This window comes from Coffea arabica, chromosome 2c, assembly GCF_036785885.1.
Source record: "Coffea arabica cultivar ET-39 chromosome 2c, Coffea Arabica ET-39 HiFi, whole genome shotgun sequence".
NCBI lineage: Eukaryota > Viridiplantae > Streptophyta > Magnoliopsida > Gentianales > Rubiaceae > Coffea > Coffea arabica.
Window position 1 is genome coordinate 36481207 of NC_092312.1, and position 7017 is coordinate 36488223.

The window sequence follows — 7017 nt, forward strand, 5'->3', positions numbered from 1 at the left end:
TTTCGAGCTTTTGAATGATGGATTGTAGTGAGTCCTGGCGAGAGCTGGGCAGGCGTCCCGCGGATACCCTTTGGTTCGCCTTAGGGAGAAGTGGGGGCGCCACAATTGGTATCAGAGCTTAGGCTTCAGATTTTGTAGTGTATCCTAGGCTTAAATGTTTAGGATGCCGGACTGTGGGACTATTCTGAAAGTTAAATGATTGCTTGTAATGATGAATTTAGAGCCACTTCACGTGGTCTCTACAAAGGAGCAAGATAGGGCCAAGTAGTGTTATGGTTCTTACTATGTGATTGAGTAAAGACTTAAGTGCCCTTCTAGAAATGTAAGTTGTGAATCATGAATGTTATAGGTTGTAAAACCTTTATCTTGATGATTGGAGGGAATTTGATATGTATGTTGGGTAGGAATCTCGAATGTGGTGATTTACTCTTGGGACCGGCCGGCTCGAGATGTGAATTATCCTATTTTGGATTCTTGAACCCGAGTACTTGGGAGTGGAAAGCAACCATAGGGACTTTATATCTCCATTTGTGGGGAATAAGAATGAATCGATATTTCATGTGAATGGTTACAGGAAACCAATAATTGTTTGGTTAAGATGGTACAATAATTAAGAGTGGAAGATGGAAAATATCGTAACCCAAAAGATCCTTGTGTTGGGATTGAAATCGAGCATGTTAGGGAACGAGAATCGTCTAGTTCCAATTAATCTAGTGAATCTCTACTGGTGATCTTTCATAGTGAGACGATGGGAGTAGAACTTAAGAGTTTGCGCGTTGGAGATGAATGTACTTGTGATAATCACTTGTTTATTTTTGTTATTGACTTTGACTTGGTATGAACTTTACCTGGCCATAATTTGTGTTATGATTTAATGAACTCTAGTTTGTGTTTACTTGCATAGTGATAATGTTATTTGTGAAAGTATCTTCATCCTCTTTAAATGTTGCTACTGGTATATGAGTGTAGTTCAATTTTAACTAAGTGTAAGGGTTATGCATGTGCGTATAGATTAGTTGTGGACATGGAAACTAGAGGACAACGAAAGGGACGTCAACCTAGACAACCCCGAAATGAAAGAGTAGCTAATGGGTCCGATATCGATCAAAACGTTGAGCTAAGTGCTGGGAGAGGAAATGACCAGATAGGACAAGTTTTAACTCGCATGACGGATATCCTAGAGCTCTTGGTAGCTCAACAAGGTCAAGGTGTTGGACAAGGAAACCAACGTGGAAACCAAGAGATAGGGGAGGATCGAGCTTTAGAGCGGTTTCAGAAATTTTCCCGCCCTAAGTTTGCTGGAGGACCTGATCCAGAGGTGGCTGAGAATTGGTTAGAGAATATAAGAAATATATTCGATGCCTTGGATTACACAGAGGAGAGACAAGTCACATTTGCTGTATTTCAACTTGAAGGAGCAGCCCGAGCATGGTGGAATGTTATAAGAAACAAGTGGGAAAGAGATCAAACTCCGAGAATTTGGATAAACTTCGTGCGTGAATTTAATGAGAAATTTCTTCCTCCACTTGTCCAAGAAAAGAGAGAAGATGATTTTATAAAGCTTCGTCAAGGAACTTTAAGCGTAGCTGAGTATGAAACACGCTTTACGAAGTTATCTACATATGCCCCAGAATTGGTGGCTACTGAACGGAAGAGAATAAGACGGTTTATCCAAGGATTAGATTTGGAAATCCAAGATGCCCTTGCTGCAGCACAGGTTGAAACATTTAGTGACGCTCTTGAAAAAGCGCAAAGGGTAGAAAGCACAAAATCTCAACTGAGAGCTTTTCAAAAAAGGAAAAGAGATACATCTGACAGTACACTAGGAAAAAATGGACCACCGCCCAAAGTTAGAAAAGAAGTGGATGAAGTAGGACTGTCACTTCCTGCACCACTCATGATAAAGGAACCAAAAGGAACTATGTCACGAGGGACTTCAGTAGGACAAACACGATCAAAGAAAACCTCGCAAGCAAGTCAGGTCACAACACCTCGTCCGACTTGTGGATATTGTGGAAGGACGAATCACACTGAAGAAAACTGTTGGCTAAAGGGACGAAAGTGTATGGGATGTGGGAGTACCAATCATAAAGTTCATGACTGTCCAAGGAGGTATCCACGAGAAACTACTGCTCAACAAGGAAATGGAACTGTTCCTCGACAAGTCAATGGAAGGAGAAACCGACTAGTGACATCTGAAAGAACGCATGACATGAACACATCACACGGTTCAGAGTTGTCTGAGATTACAGAAGGTATGAATTTCGAGGACGAAATTCTTTTAAGGAGGGGAGGTTGTGAGGACTCGCAAAATTTACTTATTTAATCTCCTATTTCTAGCTTATTTAATTATTTATTTGGTCTTTTACTCCGAATATTATTTTCTAAGCTCTTGAGACCTAATTACATGGAAATATAGTTTCATTATATTTTTAAAATGACTTGTTTCAAAAATTAATTTCCGAAAGCCCGATAAGTGAAATAGTGCACGTGCATTTGGAACGATAGCCGATTTGAGGATACACTGAGCTCAGAAAAATTGGAGATACGTGCCTTAGTCTTAAAATAGGAATTTTAATGTTTAAATACTCAAGTGATGGTTAGTAGTACGGACGTTATAAGAATTTCTCGGAGGTTTCGCGTTATAGCGATAAAATTGACGGTACACGTTTCCACACGCGTGACTTTATTTGAGGGACCTTAGACCCTTATTTCGGGATAATTAAGAGTGAATATTATCTACATAAATATAAGTGCATTAGAGGTTTAGTGCACTAGTGAACCAAACGCGCGAGAAATCGAGCCGAAACGCGCCCAAACGCACCCTAGTGAGAGTTGACTTTGGGGATGATTTTTGCACCACACATTGTGTCTTCCTTAAGAAGCTAAATTTAGACCAAACACTCTCTCTCTTAGTCTCTCTCTTGGCCGAATTCTCTGCAGCAAAAACACAACACAAAGTTGCCATTTTCATCTTCAATTCTTGCACAAAAACTTCATGGATTCACACCAAATTTGAACTACACTTAGCTTGTCACGTGGAGAGATCATCTAGCTAGAAAAAGGAGGAGTTTCTCACGGTTTCTTGGAGCATCTTGAGGACCGAAATTTCTGGTTTAAAGCAACAAGGAGGTATAACCTCATCCTACACCTTAAGTTTGGTTTATGATGGTAGAAATGCATCCTTAAGCTATTGCATGTGTATGGGTATCTTGATATTGTTGGAAAAATGTGAAAGTGGGCTCTATGGATTTCCACACTTGGGTTGTTGCTGATTTGATGATTGATGGTGGATATATTGTTGGTTTAGTGGTTAAAATGATGGATTAATGGTGTGTAATTGATAGAAATTTCATTGGGTGCAAGAGGCAAAAGTTTCCGATTTTACCCCTGCCTTATCCGACCACTTTTGTGCAAAATTTTGAGGTTCTAATGACTTGATTATGTTGTTTACATGTTATTGTGAGTGTGTACAAAATTTCATTGAAAAATAACATGATTTGGTTGGTCAAATGAATTTATTTCGAAAGTTAGCAAATCTGGAAAATGATTCCCGTATTGCCCAGGCAGTCATTTTGTATCGGCTATAACTCTTTACTCCGATGTCGAAATCAAGTGCCGTTTGCGGCATTGGAAACTAGACATTCTCAGATTTCCATTGGTACCAAATTCACGTTCTGGTTCCACTTGAGTGAGCCACACCATTCGTTTGAAAATCACTGCCCTGTTTCGTTGCTCTCCAGGAGACAGGACAGAAATTGCTTCTTGATGCTCAAAAACGAGCTGTTTGTAGATAGAATTTGAAAATGGTTTCTTCTGAGAAAATTCAGCTTTATAAGAGAGCTTTCTAACGCCATCAACCACGCTCAATTCCAAGTTGAATTGAGTGAGTTGTGGCCATATTTCGAAACTGATGCAGTGAGTAAAAATCCTCTTTTGACTAGTTAAATGGCCTAGCTTGATTTGGGACTTGTTGTTTTGGAAAATTTGATGTCCAACACCTACCAAACTTTAGATTAGATGTTCCTTGGACTTTGTTTCACAAATAAACCAGATTTGGGTTGGTTGCTTTGGACAAAATGTTTAAAAAGGAAAGAAGAGCTAGAAGACAGTTTTACCTTGGGAAATTTCCTGAACTTTGATGGTTTAGTTAACTACCTTCCCGTGTGAATTTTCAAATGAAATTTGATAGAAGAGTAATCCTCATATGGAGGTTTAATTGTACAAAATTTGCTAATATTCTAAGACCATTTTGATATGCAAATGATGTCACAAAATTCGCTCATCGAATCTGGAAAACTTTTCGTTTTCTCTTAGCCAAATGGTCAAATCTGATTTGGAGAGTTTTATTTCTAGAATTTGGATGTCAATGGTCTTTAAATTGCTCAGTGGATGTTTATGAACTCTTGGTTTCAATAATGGAGAGATTTGAAACTGATTTCATGGTACAAAAAGTTTGTAAACGAAAGAAAAGTGAGAAGGTAGTTTAGCCTTGAAACTCTTCATAAACTTTGGTTGTTTTAATGACTACCTTACCGTGTGAGTTTTTGTACGAAACTTAGTGGAAATGTTGTTCACACATGGAAGATTTAGTGTACCAAGTTTTATGTATTTCCACTGCCAACTCGGTGACCAAATGATGCTTCGAATTTAGTTTTTAAACCTGGAAAATAGCCCAACCGTCTTAACTTTTTCAGCAACTTGGAGCTACTATATCTTGGTGCTCGAAACTCCGTTTCTCATTCCGCTTGTTTTGTTATACTCATGGATTGCAACACTAATTGATTTCCAAATTTCAAAGGTTAGTTCAAAACAAGTGAATTTTGCCGAATTTCCAAAATTGGCCAAAAACCAACCTTGAAACTGTCTTAGTATTCTACAGCAGTAACTTTGATCCAACTTTTGAATACCTTCCATTTGGGATCATGGAAAAGTGTCTTCTAGAAACTTGTAGTACTCGGAATGTAGTTTCTAATGGTATCAAGCGTTCCAATTTTGGACCTACGTAGTGCAAGATACGATTTTTCTAAAATTGACACCCAAAGCTGAAATTTGGCAATTTCTTAGAAAATGAGATTTTGGAAACTTGCCTTCTTTTCTCGATACCGATTGAACATTTTGAACTCGATTTCATGAAAAATGTTAGTCTCTCTCTTTAGACTTTCAAACTCTACTCTTGAGCCTCGATTATTAATAATTAAGGCCCAATTTATGAATTCCCCTTAGATTGTACAACCTTCTTTGATAAGTAGGAGTTCTAAGTGATAGTGCATAATAGTTAATGGTTATTTGCTCAGGCGCTCAAGGGGACCTTCAAGAGGAACTCGAAGTGGACGCCTAGACACTTGTTTGAGTATTTACTCTCTTGTTGCAATAGGTGAGTGTTCCATATAGGAATACGTAATTGGAATAAGTCTATGACATGCTTAACTCCTGGTCATTAGGTGTTAAGTGCTATATGTTAAGTATTTACCACACTCATGCATATTTGAATAATGTATACTTGAATTACTCGACATGAAACACCTGAAGTATGTATATTTGAACTATTCGATATGAAACACTTGAAGAGTATATTTACGTGACTACTTGAACTATTCGATATGAAATGCTTAAAGAGCATACTTATGTGATTACTTGAAATACTAGATATGAAATGTTTGGAGAGCATATTTACATGATGTGTTTAAATGATTAATTATGCTATGGAAGCATAAGTCGGTTGGAGTGAATCTCCTCGACTCTTACGTGGTGAAAGTGAAAAACGGCCAATGGCGGCCTATTGAAATGACATATGTCTACCAATTAACCGTAATTACTACCGTTAACCGTTTACCGTTTACCGTTAACCGTGTTTACTTACCGTTTTCTAATCTATTTGGTTACTTGCTTACTTGGTTATCTGCTTACGTGATCACCAACTTACTTGGTTACTTGACCACCTGATTACTTGATTATCATGAATCACATGTTATATGAAGCTGTCCATCATTATTAGGCGAGTGTGTACTTTACCTCACTCGACCTACTCAAATGATGAATTTTACCTTTTGTCGAATTACTTGGTTACTTGTGCATGTTGTAAGCTCTAAGCTGAACTTGGGCCCCGCCTCGGTTACTGACCTACTCGAGCCAGGACTGGGCTCGGTCGGGTAGGTTGGAACCCTGGACAACCGTTTCGGTATACTCGAGTATTACCACTGGAGGGATAAGGCGATGGCCAGACCGTACCGTGGGGATCGGAAGTCATAAGGTGCAGATGACCGACAGAGTTCCACTGGAACACCGTATCCTACCGTATATGTTTACCTTGTATCATGATAATTGTTTCATGCTAAAATGTCAACATGAAATCCTGAACTATGCCTGTGATATGCTCCATACCTGTTACCTGACCAATGTACTTATATCATGATACCTGTCTCATGATAAATGTCTCATACCATGATAAATATCTCAAATTACTCGTACAATGATTATCACCTCATGATAACATGCCAGTGTGTGACCTTGAATCATGCATATGATATGCCCAACTTATTTGATTTATTTGAACTGTTAGAGTGTCTTGGAACCTCACTGGGCTGTGTAGCTCATCCCACGTTGTGGATTTCTTTTACAGGGTTCGAGACCAAGGGTGCTCGTGAGTAGTACTAGATTGTTTTCTTTTGAAAACTTTAAGTTATATTATAACGGATGGCTATTGTACCCTTTTCCGTTGGGTTGTATTTAAGCTTGGAAGCTGCATAATTGTAAGTGTGAGATATTTGGAGTACTTTAATTATGTATTGAAGTTACTTAAAGTATTTCGAGCTTTTGAATGATGGATTGTAGTGAGTCCTGGCGAGAGCTGGGCAGGCGTCCCGCGGATACCCTTTGGTTCGCCTTAGGGAGAAGTGGGGGCGCCACATATCGGACACAACCGAAGCTATGCTTATCAAATTGGGGTGAAATATATACCGTTTTGAAGTTAAGATAAAGGGCTACAACTTTGTTGAAGACCACTTAGTCCAGTTC

General features: G+C 38.8%; 1 long non-coding RNA gene across 1 annotated transcript; it reads left to right on the top strand.

Annotated features, from left to right (window-relative positions):
• The first annotated feature begins 2933 nt into the window (after window positions 1–2933).
• LOC140035928 (uncharacterized) lies at window positions 2934–6806 on the top strand. The gene is made up of 2 exons (XR_011839823.1): window positions 2934–3132; window positions 6623–6806. It is a non-coding gene; the product is annotated as an uncharacterized lncRNA (long non-coding RNA).
• Window positions 6807–7017: the final 211 nt, after the last annotated feature.